This window comes from Schistocerca piceifrons, chromosome 5 (assembly GCF_021461385.2).
Source record: "Schistocerca piceifrons isolate TAMUIC-IGC-003096 chromosome 5, iqSchPice1.1, whole genome shotgun sequence".
Taxonomy (NCBI): domain Eukaryota; kingdom Metazoa; phylum Arthropoda; class Insecta; order Orthoptera; family Acrididae; genus Schistocerca; species Schistocerca piceifrons.
The window spans coordinates 110,143,629-110,166,631 of record NC_060142.1 but is presented as its reverse complement, the minus strand read 5'-3'; positions in this window follow the sequence as shown (position 1 = coordinate 110,166,631).

The window sequence follows — 23,003 nt, the reverse complement described above, 5'->3', positions numbered from 1 at the left end:
AGATCCGTGTAGCTTTAGTGCTGTAGCTAACACTGCACAAATGCTTTGGGGAGCAAGAGGTTAGACACATAAAGAACTATGTATGGGGGGTGGGAGGAAGAATTGTAGTACAGTAGTTTACTTTTAACTGATTGACATGAATTTAGTTAAGCAGATAGCTCTTTTGTTCTCCGCTTCTGTCATCATCTTAAACCTTGTGCTTAATTTCATTATACATTTCTTTATATTGCTATATATAATGAATCATACTATGGACTGTGGAAAACCAAAAAATTGATAGTGGTGCTATTTATGAGACTTTACCCACAATTTATAAATACTTTTAAACCGTAAAAACAGATTTCTCTCTTTGTAGTTTCTTTGTCTTACGTCCACCGAACGACAATGCTGCCAGGCTCAGCTCATCCAGGTCATAGGCAGCGACGGTGGCCATTATGTAAACGCGCCCTGCGAGTCTGCGATCGGAGGCGGATCGACTTCGGCCGATTGTGTTTTCAGTGGAGATCATTGTTTGACTGCTCACTCATTCAGTCACTTACTCACTCACACGGTTGGCCTCTTTGAGACATGACGATCCCGCACCACATTCTCTATCTGTCTTGAACTCTCCCTGTCTCAAGAGGCTTCCTTTAATCCACCCATCATTCTGCAGTCTGAGGCCACCTCATCTTGCAATCTCGTCGTACAGAGAATCTTAAGCCTTCCGTCTTCCTGTCCTATATCTGACGGACTATTCAGTCAGGGTCCATTCAAACACGACCTGCTCATTGCAAACGTCTCGCATTGGCGGTGTTCGAAGGTTGATCGACCACTGGATGTTCCTTCTGCGATACTGCTGAAACCCGTGGCAGGAATGATTGATGGCAATGATGGTCACAACAATGTATGGTCGCAAGAAGACCAGGATCAAGGCATCCATGTGGCATTATAGAGAGGGAAAACCATCGTGTTTGGCGTATGGCTCTGGCACATGGTAATGCATCTGCAGCAGCAATTTGGGCAGCACTTGGAAATACAGCGACACAACGAACTGTTACTAATCGATTGTATTGTATTTTATGTTAACCGGGGACCTAGAAACGACGGAGAGGCGCCGTCCCCACCGCAGCCGCAGTGGTCCACAACCCCACGAAGACTACTGCAGTCCACTTCACCCCTCCACCGCTCCACACCGAACCCAGGGTTATTGTGCGGTTCGGCCCCCGGTGGACACCCCCCCCCCCCCAGGGAACGTCTCACACCAGATGAGTGTAACCCCTATGTTTCGTGGTAGAGTAATGGTGGTTGAAACGCGTACGTATTCATTACCAGCGATGGCGAGGCATGACAGAATCTCTGACCAGAGAGTTATTTATCGTTGCTAGTCTGCGCTTGACCGCGCGAGAGTTCAGTAGTGTGTGTGGAGTCGGCAGAGGGAGTAGTTCAGTTGCGAGTGGTCAGTTGCGAGTTGCACTCTGTCTGCAGTAGTAGTTAGTCGGAAGTAGTGTGTGTCGAGTGGACGGTTGTACTCAGCGGCCGTCGGCATGCGTCGGCGGCGTGCTCTCCTTACATCTCTGGTCACGGTTCGGGACGAGGTATATTGTTATAGAAGGTAATGAAGCAGCATTGCGCTCAGCTAATAACATATGTTAATTGTAATTAATTTGTTCAAGAATTGCCCCAATAATAATTTTCTTATAAAGTAACTGTTTTAAAGAAAAAGATTCATTTCAAGTTAAATAATACTTCCTATGCATTCCCCCCAAGAATCAAAATTAAATATGGCCAGCATGGCACGGAGCTGTGCCGAAAAATAAGAGCAGACATAGATGCAGTTTTACTAAGATAAGAATTTATCAGGTTTAATTATTTCACAGGGCCGAAGGTCAGCGCAGCTGCCCTTATAAGATTTATCAGGTTTAATTACGTTTGGCTCATTTTTATTATGCAGTTTTGTGGAGAGACATCATTTTCATTAGCATTCACTTTTCAAATTTCTTGCGGGGAGGTTACACTTGGCGACATCCGGACCAGGATCGTATTTCTTTGAGAATCTTCTGAAAGGTAGTCAGATATCTGCTCTTATTTACTAAATATAATTAGCATTTGGCGCAACGCTTTTACTAATTTTGTGACTTTCTCTCACAGATCATCGGCAATTGTTGCTCTTTCTTGTATTTGTTGGATTTTGCATTGTCTTTGTCTCATTTGTGAATAATTGTGACTAGTGTAAAAATGCCGCGAAAGACTGTTAATAGTACATCGCGAGGTATAATGAGTGAAATAACCGACTTAAATAACTTCACCGATAGTACTTGTGACACACAGTGTATTGATGACGATCCTCCGTTTACTGACAATCAGTACGTACCGACCACTAATAATGATTTTGATCTCATTGATGAACAGATAAATTCAATTGCGTCGTCTGTTAATTTAACGACAATTGATGACGCGGGGCGTTCTGTTGCAATGAGCGCTGCCCAGGTCAACACAACCGCATTGCAAAATGTACGTAATGAACAGACAAATTTCTCTAATGAAAACGAACGGTGTAATCAGAATGCGTCGGATTTATTTAATTCCGAGGTAGTGAATAACAGTGCGCATCCGATGGGCAAACCTTTTGGAGAATCGCAGAATGTCCAAATGGATACACAAAACGTGACAACTGCAGACACGCCATCAAACAGCACAGTGAATAGAGTAGGTAATAATGGTCTGGATCAAATTATGGCATTATTGCTACAAATAAGGAAAATTTCAAACAAATTGATAACAATTCCAAACAACAGAGTGAAGATAACAAACAATTTAGTGAAAATTTCAAACAACTAGATAAAAAACAAGACAATCTTAAAGAAGATCTCAAACAACAGCTCAATGAAAAATTAGACAACAATTCCAGTCAGTTAAATGAAAAATTAGACAACAGTTCCAGACAGCTTAGTGAACAGATTAGAGCCGTTGCCGCGCAGTGTCATGACACTAAGGAACAGTTACGCGAGGAAATTGAGGCTTGTGCTAGGAAAAGTAGCGAAGAAATTAGATCTGTTGTGCAAGAATTAAGAGATATGCAAACAACTACAACAGAGTCACTTAGAAACGAAATTAGTGCAGTCGGTAAACAATGCTCTGAAAAAGCAACACAATTACGCGACGAGTTTAAATTGATGACAGCAGAACTTTCGCGCACAATTGATGCAAAGATAGACGCGAAGTTCGACCAACAGAACAGCCAAATTGACTTGCGTTTTAATCTTGACCTACAAAACAGTGATACGCGTTTCCGTAAATTTATACAGGAACAGAATAAAGTAAAACGACAAGTCATGGAAACAATCACTGCACAGAGACAGGAAGATAAACGTAAATTGTTTGCGAAAGCTAAAACATACGTAGACAACAATATTGCTTCAGTGTCCGATGAAATTAATACCATCAAACAGTCGAACACAGAATTACGTGACGAAATTTCCGATCTTAGATCGAAAACAGACACATACACAACAGACTTTCAGACAGTGACAGACAGACTCGAACAATTAGAACTAACACATGATTCTGATGTCATTAAAGCAGACGTTAAAAAATTGAACGAAACCACACGTAAAATGCAAAAACAGATTAATGCTTCTGACACTAAGAACGATGATCAGGTAAAAATACTGACTGAAAAATATGATGAGTTGGCCAGTCGTATTGACGTTATTGAAAGTAATAATGACAGCAAATCAGACGATACTTCACCGGTTTCATTTAATCAAACATCTGAATTCCAAAATCTACAACAGACAATCAATGAGATCGATTCATCTAATAACACATTACGTAGAAAATTGTCAAGTTTACAGCAAGAAGTAACAGAGATGAAAAATGTTTCAGCGTTTAACACATCACAGCAGAAGCCACTTTGCGAACATTTGTCAGATTCACGCAGCGTGTATAATTTGAGTAATTTACAGAGACTACGCGAGTTAGAATCTGAAAAGCTACACAACTTGAAATCCGAAATGACACAGACAAACAGATTCTCACACAAAGCTGAACGTGTTCTCAAATTCAGAGACGAGAACGTAGATTACGAGCAATTTTTATCCGTAAGAAAATCTAAGGAATTTAATAATGACAGAGCACAGGTACACGCTTTGAAATGGATACATCAATTTATTTTTGTATTTTTAACAGCATTGCCTGTAATACAGAAACTACAATTAGCATGGATACAGCAATTTATTTTTGAATTTTCACCGGCATTGCCTGTAACGCAAAAGCTAAAATTTATTTGTAGCGTGTAACAGACCTCAGGGGATTCATTACGCTTTAATGAATATGTGCCGTAGCGTGCATAGGGCCCCGAGCTGTAGTAGTGCTGTTTCATCTTTAGTTTTCTGCACTGCTGCCTTCTCTTCTACTATCCTTTATATCTATCAAAACAGCTCTTTAGCTATTGCTCTACCTAGAATTAAGAAAAATGACTAACGAAAACCTGATATGACAAATTTTACCGAAAGTGACAATTTTTCATTAAACACTCAAGAAATGACAACCAAGAGAACTTTAATAACAGATAAAATTTTAATCATCAGTATGTGTAAAATTAACAGCAAACGCATTTTTTGTAACAACGGAGGTTTTTCTCCACAACAGCTTGAAAGTCAGCCGGTTAGCATACCTAACCAACAATGCAGTCTACAAGGTCAACCAAACTTTAATGTTTCGCCACGTGCACGTATAGTCTCAGCTACAACAAATAGTAACGCACGGCAGCAAAGAAATAACTACGTATAGAAAACACATTATTTCAATTCCTATCGCAAATGCGCCGTATAGAAGTGACTATCATGACAAACGTAAGAATAATGAGCACAATTTTTCAGCGTACATTTAATAACAGTCGATCTTTTCAGCAGCAAGAACATCAGCAACAACATATTATCATGAATGAACCAGAGAATAGGTGTCATCCATACCGTAATACGTCAGGAAGAAATAACAGAACAGTACAAATAGTTGAAATGCCACAGCGTCCTCCTGAAAATAATAACACGTCAGATAGAATTTGACCAGATACAGTACAGGTTGTATATTCCAGTAACGCAAGCAATACTTTTGACACGCAGAATCTTGTTCACGAGAATGTTATTTGAAACATGCTTTGTTGAATTCACCACTTTTATCACACCCAGATCTTACTAGAAATTTTTCCATTGCTACCGACAGTTCTAACACCGCTTTAGGTGTACATATTTTTCAGGAAATTGAAGAAGATGGTTCTACAGGAATTAAAAACATCGCATTTGCAAGTCGCATTCTGTCACCTGCTGAATGAAATTATTCTGTTATTGAACTTGAAACATTATGTGTTGTTTGGGCTTTTACGAGATTTCGACATTTTCTTTATGGAAGACATACCACCGTCTGCACAGACCACAGAGCGATACAATTTTTACTTTCGGCTAAATTTACACACGACAGGTTAAGCAGATGGAAACTTTATCTACAGGAATTTTACAATAGTTCACATTCCCGGCACACAAAATATTGTAGCAGACGCACTATCTCGTTCTCTCGGCAACAATCAGCAAGACATAGCAACCAACTTCTGCAAAGCAAATTTCAGCGTCATGTACATTCAACAAGTTGCATTTGAAAATTTTATTTCGTCGTCATTACAAGACATAGCACAAGAGCAGAGTAAAAACAACGTGTGGAAAGAGATTAAACACCTTTGGCAAGATAGGAATAATGTTACGATTAGAAACCATTACACTGTACGCAATGACATTCTGTTTCGCCGCTCTCACCCTGACAGCCACAATTGGTTATTATGCACTCCTGACGAGCTGGTTAACAAATTAATCTGGTATACTCATTTAAGTTACGCACATTACGGAGCTAGAAAATGTTTTCTTATACTGAGACAGAACTGTTATTTTGCCAACATGGAGAAACGTATAGACGAGTTTTAGCGTCATGTAAAATCTGCCAGAAAGCTAAGTCAGACACAACTTCACATATTCCTCCATTATATCCCATTGTACCTGTTAAATTGAGACATATGGCCGCTGTAGACATTTTTGATCCGATTCCCAGAACTAATAGAGGTTTTTGCTACATCTTTGTCGCTGTTGAACTCACTTCAAAATTTGTTACCTTCACTCCGTTACGCAAAGCTACTGCTAAAACTGTTTCGAAAGCATTTGTGAAACATTTTTTATTTCATGTAGGGCATGTGATGAAAGTAATTTCCGACAATGGATCACAATTTCGATCTGCTATATGGACACGTATGTTACGAGCTAGAAACATTTCTCCGATCTATATATCCAGTTACCATGCTTCTTAGAACCCTTGTGAACGATTAATGAAAGAAATTGGTAAACTGTGTAGAATATACTGCCACAAAAGACATATTGATTGGGACACACACATACACTCATTCCAGGATGTAATTAATTCCATACCAAATGAATCCACTATGCTATCTCCGTCTGTTATACTGAAAAATGCTGAACCACCTAGCAAAATTAAAGAATTAGTAAGCTTTCCTACATCTCGTCGACTTCGACACCATGAAATAATTGACATTGCGCTGAACAACATCAAACGTGCCGCAGAGCGCCGGAGAAGACAACAAAAACAGGTTTGTACACGCCGTGACTTCCACATTGGACAGAAGATATTAGTACGTACACACTATTTATCCAACAAAATAAAAGGTAGGTGCAGTAAATTTGAACTTCTATACGCAGGTCCATATCGGATGCGCAGCATTCCTCAACCTAATGTTGTACACGTCGAAACTTTGAGAACCAGAAAATCGAAAGGAAACCATCACGTGTCGAACGTCAAACCTTTTATTGAATGAAGATACTTTATGATTTATCACACTGTAATGCCATTTCCTAATTTTTTATGACCACTTATGCAATTATATTTATGTGACTACTTACTGATGATTGTCGTATTTTTTCTTGGCAAGTGCCCGGCAAGGTAAGGTTAGCAGGTCGCTTTTCTTGTCGTTACACATCAGACCGTGCATATTTTCCATATTTTATGTTTGTACGATTGTTTTCATGTTTTGTTTGTATGCACTGTGAAATAGTTAATATATAGCACACACCAGTTGACTTTGACATTTTTGCCCTATGATATCTCAACATCGTGACTGTTTTATTTTTTTTGCTGTTGCATTGTGATATTCTGTGTACATTTTTGCCTCTGAACACTATTTTTTTTCACATATTACGTTTTCTGTCATGTTACACTGTATGCTTAATTATGTTACCATAAACCAGTCATTATTTAGTGAGTCTATTATGTAAATGCGAGACATTAATCTTTGTTCATCAATTTCAGAAAGAAATGATGCGTGAAAGAAATAAATTAAACAAAATGGGAACTTCACCTTCGGAATGAACGAAAGAGAATGCAATACTTCGTGATGAAGAGTAAATGGATCATAATTAACAAGCATTAACAAGAATATACTATACACATCGTAGAATAGCAGTCTTAACTAATTTTTTCTTTCAGAATACAAGGCGATTGATGCAGGCTGTCAGACAGACCTACACATCTTAGTTTTAGTGATAAAATATGAAAGAAATAAGGAATAGTTGTATAATGAGTAATGAAGTGATTTTTTGCAGATGATAATGAATGCTGATGAATAATGATGAAGAATATGCTACTATGGATAATGAAGTTTTTCTTTACAGGTGATGATAATAATGGAGTTATGACAATATAGATAATGAAGTGATGGATAATGAAGTTTTTTCTTTACAGATGAGGATATTGTTGAAGTTATGTATTTATGCTATGTAATTATTTAAGTATTTGTTGCAGTTCGTTTTGACACTGGGTATTATGTTGCATAGTATGATGACTGAAGGTTTCGGAAGGGACAGCTATGGAACACAGTTTTATACACATTTCATTACCTGTTAATTCGAAGTTCACTACTTTTCAGCATAAAATGCGTTTCTTCTTTCAGTTTAATAATCCATTTTTGTATATTTTTGCAGGAGAAATTATTTATGAAATTAATGTGCTATAAGCAGTTGTTCATTAAATCTATGTCATTTATGAATGTGATTACATATACTCTACTTGTTTCATAATCTTGCTACAGCTGACTCATGACGAATGACGTTACACATTTTCATTTACAGCAACAACCCAAAGGCAATTTTTTTTCTTTCGCCTGTAATTACCCAATGCAATGCATTGCTAACAAAAAAAATGTATTACCAGTCCCAAATAATGATACCAGTTTAAGAAAGTTCTGAGTAATACTGATCAGCTTTGAATAGTATGTCACCTGAATAATGAATTTTGAGTAATACTGAATGATGTTTTCCAATCACAGACTTTGAGTAATAGTTACAGTATAATAATAATGCTTTGTAACTGGGAAATAAATGCTACTGATTACTGTATTGAGATGACCAATGATTAATTATGAACATTGTTCTGTAATACTATGTTATTGACTACCTCCTGTTTTATGCTTTGTAACTGGGAAATGAATGCTAGTGATTACTGTGTTGAAATGACTAATGATTAATTATGAACATTATTCTGTAATACTATATTATTGACTACCTCCTGTTTTCAGTAATGACATCTGATGATTTGTAATTAGGAAATGAGTGCCAATGTTCTCTGTAAAACACCACCTGAATATAATTATGTAATGACTTCTGATGCTTTATAATTAGGCAATGAATGCCAATGTTCTCTGTAAAACGCCAATCTATGAACATTATTCTGTAATACTACATACATGGTACAGAAATGTTCAATAACTGGCCAATGAATGCCGCAAACTACTAATGTAATTCTCAGTGAAGACTAGTATGTGACTTAATGTCCTTCACCTTTTGACCTAACTACCTTGAATTACTGCAATATCCGTTTGTCCTGTATATCCTCTTGATCATGGAGCACTATATTTGGTTTTTGCACTAATTCTACGATGGTGTACCTTACAAGAACGTGCTGTTGACACGACATGCTGTCCACCACTGTAAATGAGGGAGATGTTATTATGGTCCCACTGTTTGGTGTACCTAAAATACTACCAAAATGATAACATGGAATATTACTACGACATTTCAGTGTCTTGGCTACGCTGATAAATACTTCTGGGAAAAGAACTTCAGATTGTTTCACTTGGTGTTGTGCTCCAGTAGAAAGATATGGACTTTCAGTGCAGCTGCGCGCAACCTAAAGTGCTACAACCATGATGCAATCCTTCCCTTTCCTATCCTAATTCTTGTAACATAGAGAAAATCATTTTTTTGCTAATATGAATTGTATTCATGACCAACACATTTTTTTTGATTTGCTGATATATTCTGAATTATAGTGCGTGTGCACTTTTGTCATTTTTCTAACATGATTTCTACTCATTGTATGTACATATTTTTTGATTTGCTGATATGTTCACTACTTCAGTACATGTGCACTTACGTCATTTGTCAATGAGATTTGTACTCATTATGTCTATTTGTTGTGAAAACTTTGAAGAATTTTTCAGTGCATGTGCACTTTTGGTATTTGTAAACATGATTTCTACTCATTGCATACGCATTTTTGTGATTTGGTCTCAACTACAGTGCATGTGCACTTTTGCCATTTGTGAATATGTTCTGTACTCATTGTATATACATTCTGTCTTTACTTAATGTGTTCTGAACTACAGTGTGTGTGCACTTCTTCCATTTGTTAATATGTTTTATACTGAACTTCAGTGAGTGTGCACTTTTGTCATTTATCAATATGATTTGTATATACATTTTTTGTGATTTGCTGATATGTTCTGTACTCATTGTATATATATTTTTTGTCATTGTCTGATATGTTTTGTACTCACTGCATGTGCACTATATTTACTTCATGTTCTACACCTATATACTTATATTTTGTGATTGTAAAGTTAGTCAGTTAAGAAAAAAATTGTTGCTCATGGCAAGTCCAAATGACTCACCATCGCTGCCAAATTTTTGCCCCCCCAGTGGAGGGTTGCGAAATGCGTACGTATTCATTACCAGCGATGGCGAGGCATGACAGAATCTCTGACCAGAGAGTTATTTATCGTTGCTAGTCTGCACTTGACCGCGCGAGAGTTCAGTAGTGTGTGTGGAGTCGGCAGAGGGAGTAGTTCAGTTGCGAGTGGTCAGTTGCGAGTTGCACTCTGTCTGCAGTAGTAGTTAGTCGGAAGTAGTGTGTGGCGAGTGGACGGTTGTACTCAGTGGCCGTCGGCATGCGTCGGCGGCGTGCTCTCCTTACATCTCTAGTCATGGTTCGGGACGAGGTATATTGTTATAGAAGGTAATGAAGCAGCATTGCGCTCAGCTAATAACATATGTTAATTGTAATTAATTTGTTCAAGAATTGCCCCAATAATAATTTTCTTATAAAGTAACTGTTTTAAAGAAAAAGATTCATTTCAAGTTAAATAATGCATCCTATGCATTCCCTCCAAGAATCAAAATTAAATACGGCCAGCATTGCACGGAGCTGTGCCGAAAAATAAGAGCAGACATAGATGCAGTTTTACTAAGGTAAGAATTTATCAGGTTTAATTATTTCACAGGGCCGAGGGTCAGCGCAGCTGCCCTTATAAGATTTATCAGGTTTAATTACGTTTGGCTCATTTTTATTATGCAGTTTTGTGGGGAGACATCATTTTCATTAGCATTCACTTTTCAAATTTCTTGCGGGGAGGTTACATGGTGTACGCGTACGTGGAAAACTTGTTTGCGCAGCAATCGCTGACATAGTGTAACTGAGACGGATAAGAGGAACCAGCCCGCATCCGCCGAGGCAGATGGAAAACCGCCTAAAAACCATCCACAGACTGTTCAGTTCACCGGACCTCGACACATATCCACCAGGAGGATTTGTGCCAGGGACCAGGCGCTCCTTCCGCCCGGAAAGCCGTGGGTTAGACTGCATGGCGAACCGGGCGGGCCACAAATCGATTACTTGAAGGTCATCTCCGATCCAGGCGCCCTGTAGCATGCATTCCACTGATCTAAAAAACCACCGTTATCTGCGTCTTCATTGGTGACAGCGAGGGCTCATTGCAGAACAGACTGGTTGTACGTTGTGTTTTCTGATGATATCTGGTTCCGCCTCAGTGCCAATGGTGGTCGTGATGGTCATAAAGGGGCCAGTTGAGGGCCAGCGACCAACCTGTGCTAGAAATACTGGACTTACTCGTGTAATTACGGTCTGGGGTGCCATTTCGTATCACTGCAGGAGTACCCTCGTGGTTATTCCATGCACCCTAACTAGAGATATGTACATCAATCTGTTGTTTCGACTTGTTGTGCTGTGATTCACGAACAGCAGTCCAGTGTTCCAATAGGATAATGCTCGCCCACATACCTCTGTTATAACCCATCATGCTCTACACAGTACCAATAACCTTAACCTGCTCAATCACCAGATCTGTCTACAGTCAGCAAAGTAAAAGAAATGCATATGACTTGGCATGTAAGACTTAGCACTGTGTATTTATAAGTTAAAAAGGGAAACTAGAAATTCTAGAATGTGGAATTCATTATCACTGTTTTTAACTATCTTCATTCCTTTGTCTCTCAGCATAATATTTCCCTCTGCAAAAATCTTAAAACCCGAAACAGTAATTAATTTATAAAATATCTTTGGCAAAATAATTTTAAATTTATCATCTAGTTCCATACGAATTTTTTTTCACCCTATCTAATATTTAAATATCCACAGCCTGTAATGTTGTAGAGCATTAATTTTCAAAGAATATCATTTCACTTTACTTTTTGGCTAGAATTTTTTTAAAGTGCGGAACAGCACCCACATTGTACTCCACACAAATTTGGTGCCTTGGTCTCCTCATCTTATGTAAATGATGCTGGACAGAGATTTAATTCAGAATTTACTGAAGTGCACCATTTTTTGGGTTGCTATTAAATACGAGGTGAGAGTGTTCTTTGTTTTAGCCAAATGGCAGCACACTGTACATATTACATTATAGTGACCTCCAGTAGTGGACACTACCTTCAGTCAATATATATAGTAGAGTTTGGCTGAAGTAGAGAGTCTTGAATGTTGTAAGTATACCGGAGGATCAAAAACTCAGTATAAATTTGAAAACTGAATAAACCACGGAATAATGTAAATAGAGAGGTACAAATTGACACACATGCTTGGAATGACATGAGATTTTACTAGAACCAAAAAAATACAAACGTTCAAAAAATGTCTGACAGATGGCGCTTCAGCTAATGAGAATAGCAATAATTAGCATAATAAAGTAAGACAAAACAAAGATGATGTTCTTTATAGGAAATGCTCAATATGTCTGCCACATTCCTCAATAATAGCTGTAGTCGAGGAATAATGTTGTGAACAGCACTGTAAAACATGTCTGGAGTTATGGTGAGGCACTGGTGTCAGATGTTGTCTTTCAGCATCCCTAGAGATGTTGGTTGATCACTATACACTTGCGACTTCAGGTAACCCCAAAGCCAATAATCGCACGGACTGAGGTCGGGGGACCTGGGAGACCAAGCATGACTAAAGTGGTGGCTGAGCACATGATCATCACCAAACGACGCGTGCAAGAGATCGTTCACACTTCTAGCAATACTTTGTTTTTTTTTTGTTCTAATAAAATTCCATGTCATTCCAAGCATGTGTGTCAATTTTTACCTCTCTATCTACATTATTCCGTGGTTTAATAAGTTTTCAAATTTATACCGACTTTTTGATCACCTGTTACAGCAGTTTGAACTTGATTCTAAAATGTGGTATGATCATTCTCACGTTATTGCTGAAACGTCCCCTTTGAACAATTTATATATGGCTGTGCTTAACCTGACACACAATATTTTGTTAGCGCAACGCAATCTGACTTTCAAAATTCCCTACAAAAGAATGGCCCTGACTAACATTAAACTATACCTTTCACAAATCACTAAATCACTTACCTCACAATAATCTTCGTTTCTCCCACTACTGCAATACAGCAAGCGCCACTACTGCCAGCTAAATAAAAGATTCAAACTACTAAAGGCACTAACTACTGATAGGGATAGTTAGCAAATGAAAGATATTAATAGAGAACAAACAATGTATTTACCTTGATATCATCATATATAAATATTGCAATTCATGACAAATTACAAATCTCCGCCATCTCTCTCCCCACATCCACCACTGCTGGCGGCTCACCTCCAACTGCGCAACGCTACGCGCTGTTCACAGCCAGCTGCCTAACACTACAATGGCGAGTATTACAACAATGCAAAGCAGACACAGACTGCCCACAGCACAGCCAGTGATTGTCATACAGAGGTGGCGTTACCAATAAAAAACCTAAACAGCCTACTTACATAGAGAAAACATAAACAGCCTACTTACATAGCCCCCATGCTCCCCACAAAAATTTTTACAAATGGTGTTGGGCACTGGCCAATACAGATTTGACAAAAATTTTTCACAATTACAGTAACAAAGATATAAAATGCACACACTTATTAATATTATGTTGGTCAAAAGATCAAAATTTCTCACAGTCCATAAAGACAGTCCACATTGTTCATCACAGTAAAAATGCAGAGTTTTTCTCAAAGTCCAAGCAGTAAAAGAAAATGCACATAGAAGTAGTGGATTTCCATGCAGTCTTGAAGAAGTAGTGTTGACCTTCCAACGGAAAGACAGTGCTGACTCTCGACATGCAGACAGGTAATGGGCCACAACAGAGCAAACCCACAGCAGAGTCATTCGAAGTTTGGAAGAATATTGGTAGGTAGGTCATCACAGAGCAGACCCACTGGAGTTCTGGTAGAGATTGTGGTATTGGTGGGCCACCAGAGGTGCAGACCCACTGCAGTCCTTGTAGAAATGGCCAGCAGCCATCTGTTGCGATTGTGCAGGTGCACATTCACCATCGAAGATTCTTGCAGAGAATATAGCAAGTCCATAAACCACCACTTGTGCACTCAGAAAGTTTTTCTTTTAATTGTCCTTAGAACCAGCAATGCTGTTATCCAGTCCCTTGCCGAATTACCAACACACGTGCAAACACTCACAGTCCCAACTTCTCACATATTGTCCATATACTATGACCAACAGAAACGTGTGCAGTGAAATGGAACTTACAAGTTAATAATATCATGAACTGGTGACAATTACAATTTTATAACAGAAGAATACAATAACAAAGGTACAAAATACATCATTAAAGAACATAACAATACAGATAACATTTGTAGTAAAACAGGCGTTACAAAAGAATAGAAATAAACATATACATCAGTGTTACAAAAATAGTGACATAAGTACATACATAAAATAATGAGAATAGTTTTCGAAACATTAATTTCACACATGAACATTGAAACAGAACAGAATTGTAAACAACTTTACAAAGAAAATAACATATTATTAATGCCACTTATATTTGAGGATAACAGTATTCCTCATCATAGTGAATGTAGCTTAATATTAAAAGAGAAAAAAATTCTATGAAACTACACAGAGACAGGAAGAAAACAAATACACAAGGGTACACAAACACATAGTGGGATAACACCAATAGGAAAGGACAGGGTTCGTTTTCAGTGTAACATTTGGTACTGCAGTCCAACCCAAAACTTCATTCTATAGATCTTTCGTCTTATTTCAACCTGTGCTTCCCCCAAAAAAATCTTATCCAAGCATGCTTTCTGTATTCTGTTCATATTTCTTTCAAAATAATTATTTCTGATTGTACAATACTCATTTGGGCCCAAATCCTTTTTATATAACTGCGCAATGCATTCTTTACCTATTCTCCATAGTCAGTTTCTCATATAGTCTACCCCCTCTTAAGCTAACTTAAATCTACTGAGCTCAGATGCTAAACTAAGGGACGAGGCAATGCAGCAGCACGTAAAACAATTATTATAAACAGCAATGCAAAAAAATGCAAATTGGCAAAGCTAGCAGCATAAATGAGCAAAAGTCAAATTCAATAACACTATGCCTGGCAAACAGCAGCAACTTATACCTAAACATGACATAGCGCAAGCAGAAAAAATATTACACTAAAATGGCCATGTCTAATACCTATGTCACATCTTAACATTAGAGTGATGCATCACAAAAACTTACGCTAGTAGATAAGTTACCAAATCGTAAAAAAAATTATTTATGCAATTCCTGTGAAGGGAAATTTCTTTTTGTGCTCCCTCATTTATTTTGGATGGATCATAAAATTATTTACTGGATCTGTAGGCATAAAATATTTATATTAGTACATATATTAAATTTTATTTTAACCATTGCTGCAGTGCAGCTAGAAACTTGATATGAAACAAAATGTGTAAATAAATACATAAAGCAAGCCATATGGCATTTTTCTTAACTAGCAAGACAATAGCTGTGAAATGTTTCTCATCGTTTCATTAGGCATTTCAGTAAAAATCATAAATTACGAGCTCCACAGTATGCTTTCAACAAGGAGATGTCAGTAGCGCGTACAATGGCCTTCCCTTTCTTTTTTTTTCTACCTGTGCCGCTGAAAAGGGCTCGCAATAATGGCTTTTTCTCCAGGCGTCTGACACAGCTGGGTGCCCGCGACGCATTACGTGCAGGTGGTCACTTAACTTTCTTACGGAAATATTTACCGCTAAAGTGACAGTCTGATATAAAAATATTTCACAGGTCAAGAATTTGCGTTACAAATCTGTAGAAACAAAATGCTATTGATATAACAGTGTCCAAAAAAATTTTCGTCTGCATTGTAATACATTCACACATATACACACACATTTCATAACTCTTAAAGTACGTTTCTTGGTTTCCAACATCCTATTCATAAATCAGAGTCCCTAACCACTATTCATTATTCCTTACCTTATTATACATATACATATTCGTCGACACTTCTTCAATATTTCATCCTGAGAAACATGTAGCATAATCAAATTCCTCATATACGGTATCATCATCTTATTGATCATAAACATACCTCAACAGCATAATACACATCGTCGTCGTAATAATAACATCATAACACCTCAGTCAAATCTCAAAAACGTCGTAGCTTTCTGCAATAATATCAAAACCTAAAAAAATTCTCTGCTCATGTCAAAAGTGTCAGCTGCCTCAAACGTACTTTAAAAATCATGATCTCATACCAAATACATCATTCAAAGCTCTCATAGTATCACAATGGTTCCGAAAAAATATGAAGAGTTCACACAGTACAGACAAAATACAATTTCGTAAGTGTGAAGTTATCCAACGGTGTAATTACGTAAACATCTGTCACTGATATAGTAAAATAAGTGTTTGTCTCTCTCAGTTACATGATCAGATAGCTGTGTAATTTGTGTGTTAGAGAAATATGGTACCGATGTGTAAAGTTGTATAAGCAAATACCATATTAGCTAGGGTTCCTTGTGGTTGCCACACACATGGTACACAAAGTAGACGTGTACCCCCCTGAGGATAAATGTAATTATGCCCTCAGGTGTTACAAATTACAGCAATGGAATGAAATGTATCACAGAAAACTTTCTTTGTAAATAAAAAAATCTTTAAAAATAAATGTTTCAAGTACAAAATTAATCACTCAAATACGTGTACTGTAGCGCTAAACTGTGCATCGTCCTCCGAAAGCTAAGTTCTGCAGAAGTCAATGTACTTACCTCATGATAAACAAAAGTGAAATGCTTTGCGTATAAATGTCTTAGTTATTACGCTTATTGCCGTGATGAAGAAAGTACTGTGCTGTAACGTATTGTTGTGCTATGGAAAAGGCTGTCTCCTTGTAGCTATACCACAAAAGTTACTAATAAAACATGTTTTGATTTCCAGAAGAATTCAGAAAACTGTGCAGATATAAAACAGATACACCGCAAAAGCAACATTGTAAATTGTCACTCATTAGTAGCGTCGTGATAAAAATCGTGTAGCTGTCACATAAACTAACCTCTGTGTCATCTGGTATCTCTCAGAAAGCACTTTAAATTCAGAATGTATTTTCAAATAAACCAAAATGTTGCATTAAAATCTCATTAGCAGTACTGGTAAATGTTCTAAGTATGTGAGCCTTATAGTCGTTACGTAATCGTGCAACAAACAAGCAAGAATGTACACACACAATAACACTGTGACGTCTGTTTACTATAACAATGCATTCGTCATTTCTGTTTAAATAATTTCTCTTGGTTCTTGGCTGGATATTTAACTTCAAACATTATTGCATGTTAACAGTTTCTAAAGCATACTAGTAACGTGAAGTGAAACGTTTTATGGCAAAGACAAAGTTAAAAGGCAGATTATCTGTCAATAAATGGTTTTACATGAGAAATGTGGTGTAAACCTTTACTCTTCATAGTACTCAGACTTTCAACTTCAACGGAATTATCATGTGGTATACGTCGGTGAGGAGTGCTAAAAATTTTCTCAAGGTTAACGTCTTATGTTATTTTTCTCGGAGCTAGCGGGCGCACGCGGCTGCCTGCTGCATGCGGTGTGAGTCATTGTCTGTCCCTTTGTTGGCGCGCATCGTTATTTGGATTAGGAGACCTAACTTCTACAAATTCACGTTGTCGAAAGTGCCCTGCTCTGTTTGAATCCCGCCAGTTCTGATGAAATTCACGTCTGTCGTTTTGTCGGTAGTTTACACAGTTTCTTTCGTGTCGGTCACGTGGCGGAGAATTTCTCCCTGAATCGTAACTGCGCGCTGAACTGTTGCGTCTAAAGTTATTCTGTCCCCCTGATAATATTTATTTTGGTTCCCATATTGTCTGTTTCTGTGGTTATCTCTGTCATATTCATTACTACGGAAATGCGATCTTTCTCTGTAACTATTATTACTCTGCCAGTGGTTGTCATATGGGTGGTGTCTGTTTTGGTCACGATTTGCGTTGTAAGAATAGCCTTGTCGTGTAAAGTTATTACTTCTTTCATCGCGGAATTGCGGCGGATGTGACCTGTAATTGCTGTGTTCCTGGTTTCGCGTTCCGCGATTGTCAGTGTCAATTTCTAATTCTTGTAAGAGTCCCTGAAATGCTTCAATGTCGTCTTTGCAACGTCCTGCCAAAATAATATGTCGTAAATGTTCAGGCAGTTTGATTAAGCAAATGCGGATGAGTTCTGAGGGGCTGTATGGGTTTGACAGGTATTGATTCTTGTGCAACATGTCTTCAAAATATTTCACAAGACTGGAAAATTCAGATTGTTCGAAACGTTTCATCATTATGATGCTATGTTTTACACGGTCTTGTGTGGCTTGAGACCAATATGCTGAGAGGAAGGCATGGTAAAACTCTCCTTCACTGTGGCAATCGTGAATTACCGATCGCATTCTTACAGCTGGTTCATTCTCTAAGTAGCCACACATAAATTCTAATCTGTGTTCCAACGACCAGTTGGGAGGAAAACAATGAGAGAATTGATGGAGCCACGCTTGTGGATGAATGTCGTTGCCAGAATTCTTAAATGTTTTGAATTTACGTGTAGTAATGAACAGCTTATAGTCAAAATCATCGTGTCGGCGAGTAGCATCTCGGTCATAGTTACGTCGTTTCGGCGGTTCCATCTCAAAATTCGGCGTACCTTGCCAACTTCTTTCACAATTTCCGAAGTGCCCTGTGTTGTTATTTTGTGTCTGTTCCGTATTTGTATGTCCCTCTTCCCGCATTGGGGCGCGAGTGTCCTCTGAAATACGTAATTCTTGTACTACTTGTGCCAACTGATCTTGCACTTCCCGGATTTCTCTTTTGTACTGTGTATTGATTTGATTTTGATTTTGTTTGAATTTTCTAATTTGTTCATACTCTTCTGTGTCAGTGAAGGCTACAGGTGTTGTGTCGTTCAGATCATCATCTACCTTTGTAGATAAGTTAGTGAACTGATCTGAAAGTTCGGCTACTTTATCCGATAGTGAAATCATTTCCTCTGTATGTTTTTCTGAACCAAGTTTCAGAGTGTCCATTTGTGTTGCAATCGTGTCTACTGTGACCTTTAAGTTTTCCTGAGTTTTTGCAAGTTGCGTAACCGAATCGGTAGATGCAACTGAGTCAATTTTAGCTTGCAAGGTGTTGTGATTTTCATGAAAAATAGTTTGCAGTTCTTTTATGGCTGCTTCATGATTCTGTAATGCATTTTCATGCCGCGAAAAAATAGGTTGGAAATGCTCACAAATTTGTGATTTTACGTCATTACAGACTTTTTGACATTTCGATTCAATGTTATGTAACTCACTAGTTAAATCTTCACGTGTTTGTTCAAGTGTGGTGTCTAACTTTTGAAGATTTTGTTCCATTGTGTCTAACTTTTTGAGATTTTGTTCCACTGTGTCTAACTTTTTGAGATTTTGTTCCACTGTGTCTAACTGTTGCTGTGTTTGTCTCTGGTGTTGTTCCATTGTGTCTAACTTTTCAAGCTTTTGCTGTGTTTGTCTCTGATTTTGTTCCATTTGTTGCATTAATTGCAATAATAATGTATTAGTGTCTGGAATCTGTTTCTCTACGCTTTTCGGCAGTGCATTTGCACCGACAACATTCACATTTTGACAAGCAGAAAATGTGTCTTGACTTATTTGAGAAAACGGTGATGACCCAAAACCTGAATCTACAGTATTTGCGAAATTGTGTCCTGTCATTTCGGATTCCTGAGGCGAGCTGTTGCCGACCGATCGATCGATAATGCTTCCCTCTTCACTAATTGTTTCACTGTCCACGCCATTGTTTGCCGCCCGCTCCATTTCCCTATGCGCAATTACCAAATTACTACTTTGAACATTAGTTAATTCATTACCCAGTGGTGCTGGCAAGCTACGCTCGTCGTCACAATCATTTCTCAATTTACTTTGGAGCCTAGTGTTACGTTTTTCACACGCCATAATTGTCACAATATTTCACACGATAACACAGAAAAGCACAATTTGAAGTGCAAAAATAGGAGAACACATTAACGTAGCACTGAAAATAATATCTAGTTAATTACAGCTGCGAAATACTTGGTGCAAATCTATATGCATGCCACAACTGTTTTACTGTACAACAATGAAAGGCTACAACTACAAAGGAGATTCTCTCTACAATTACGCGCTAGCAATAAACAAAAGCTACACTAAATACACAAACTACAAGAAAAATCAGAAGATTCCAGTGAGGTATCCTAGGCTAAGGGTCGACATATGAAACGTCCCCTTTGAACAATTCTTACAAGACTGTCCTTAAACTGACACACAATATTTTGTTAGCGCAACGCAATCTGACTTTCAAAATTCCCTACACAAGAATGGCCCTGACTAACATTAAACTATACCTTTCACAAATCACTAAATCACTTACCTCACAATAATCTTCGTTTCTCCCACTACTGCAATACAGCAAGCGCCACTACTGCCAGCTAAATAAAAGATTCAAACTACTAAAGGCACTAACTACTGATAGGGATAGTTAGCAAATGAAAGATATTAATAGAGAACAAACAATGTATTTACCTTGATATCATCATATATAAATATTGCAATTCATGACAAATTACAAATCTCCGCCATCTCTCTCCCCACATCCACCACTGCTGGCGGCTCACCTCCAACTGCGCAACGCTACGCGCTGTTCACAGCCAGCTGCCTAACACTACAATGGCGAGTATTACAACAATGCAAAGCAGACACAGACTGCCCACAGCACAGCCAGTGATTGTCATACAGAGGTGGCGTTACCAATAAAAAACCTAAACAGCCTACTTACATAGAGAAAACATAAACAGCCTACTTACATTGCACATTACTTGAAGAGATGAAACACAAACAATGTGAAATGCTAACTACAACATTCAAATACTTAAAATGTTAAAAAAGTATTTTTGTTTAAAGTAAAGAATGTTCCCATACTGATTTAAATGGATGTTGCATCAGCTCCAACTGTTGACAGGTTTTCACACCACAGCTCAGAAAATGTAAGTTGTGATGCCTTCATTTAGATGTATGAAATTTTTTTGTTATAACATTTTTGTTTTTACAGATAATTGAATTCTGATTGCTTTTTTGATGATACCCTTGCCTCTGAAAAAACACTACCTATAATATATGGAAGTAAGTTGGTTGGTCTGATTCGCTGGGAAGTGAAAAAGTAGTTTTTGTTAATTTCTCACCCAAATATTAACCGATTTTTAAAATTCAAAATGTTAACATAATCTACATAAATAGAGCTATCTACAGAAAATATCAGATATCATCTTCTAGCTGACATAATAAGTTTTTCCTCTATTTTCTTAAAATACTCTATAAGGAAATGTAAACATCAAGTTAACAATTACATAACTTTGTATAATTAAAAATTTTCACTCAAAATTCTATGCTCAGCATCATATTTTAAATTTTTCTTACCATATGTAATTACATAGGCAAGTATTTAATTTAGAATTTTATCACTGAATGTGTCACACAGCTTCATTGTCATGTGGCGTTCTTCTAGACATATTTATGACAAAGATAGGATAATTTGTTATGAAATTATATGCCTGCATTACATCACCATTTATTTGTGTAACTCCCTTAAAATCTCAGCAAGTGTCATATACCTTCAGGCAATTGTTTGGTGGATTTCTAAAAAATACCTTCATTTCTTCCTTTCTTTATACTGCTGTTCTGCAGTTTGATGTGATCAGTCAGGAAAGAGTCAACAATCTTACTATTTTTTCGAAATTTTTGCAAACCAACATAATAAAATCGGGAATATCAAATTTTGCTAAATTACAGTTATTATGATATGTAGCTCAAATTTCTCTTTCCATTCAATCCAGTAATCTCTATGGTTTGTGGTTCAACTCTAGCTCAAGTGAATATTCTGAGAGAGAACTACAGTTTCCCCATCCTTAGGAAAGGTTGTTACATCTTCAATACCAGAGTGGTTATGGTGAACCCATCTAAGAATGGCATCATTTGCACTTGGTTTCAAGCAAAAATTACTGTTAAATCTTCTTCCTACATCACTTCTTTATACTCTCTGTCTTTCTATCTTCTCATTATTGTGGATATGGCCTTCCATGGCGAACTAATAGGTTAGAGATGCAGTTAGCCACATGAGGCCAGATAAAGAAATAAGTGAATATTCCATTCTAGATAAAATATTGTTTCCTTTCTTTATGGTAATAACATCAAACAGTTTTGTCACATACTTGCCAATTAATTTTTAATTAGATTTTTCATCATATGGTGGATAATCTATGCCATCAGCTCCAATATTATTAAAGCTCATATATAACTGAAAATGATTAGGATGGCACCAACCATCTCAAATATTTATATTCATCTATTTTCCTGTTGGGAAGATTTAGGGCCTTTTAGTGTTTGCATTCTCTCAGAATGAGTAAAACTGATAGCACTCAAGCTTATTCATTTACTAAGGATAAAATTTTACTAAGCCATTTCTAAAACAACTGCCACTCGAGTTCCATTGAAGGCAATTAAAATATCATTTTCCTATTTATGGTTGGAATACCCATGTGCCTCACGATTTATTGGTCTACCAAACTCTACATTAAGCTTCAACAAAGCAATAATGTTGGTTTCTCAATGGAAATGCTTACTATGCTTTACATAAATACCATCAACTAAATTATAATTTACATTTATTAGCCTAAATGAAATAATTTTAAGAACACCATCAGCTTCAGTAGTTTAGTTATGAAATCCAAGCACACTCAAAATAACATCCTTTATGTCCATATAAAACTTAACATCGCTTTCAGTAATCGCTCTATTCCAAATTTCATCTGCTTTAATGCGACTATTTGACTTTATGAATGCATACATTTTTGCAAGATTTACAAACCTTATTGATCAACAGGAATTTGCACCATTTCTACATAATAGTACAATTTATTATTCTAATGCAGCATTTAGAGTTAGAAATGTTGAATAAAAACCATCTAATGCAACATTACTGTAGCTGTCTCATGGAGATACAGATACTCTTTTCTTTTGTCTTTTAGAACAGATGACTTATCACTCAACT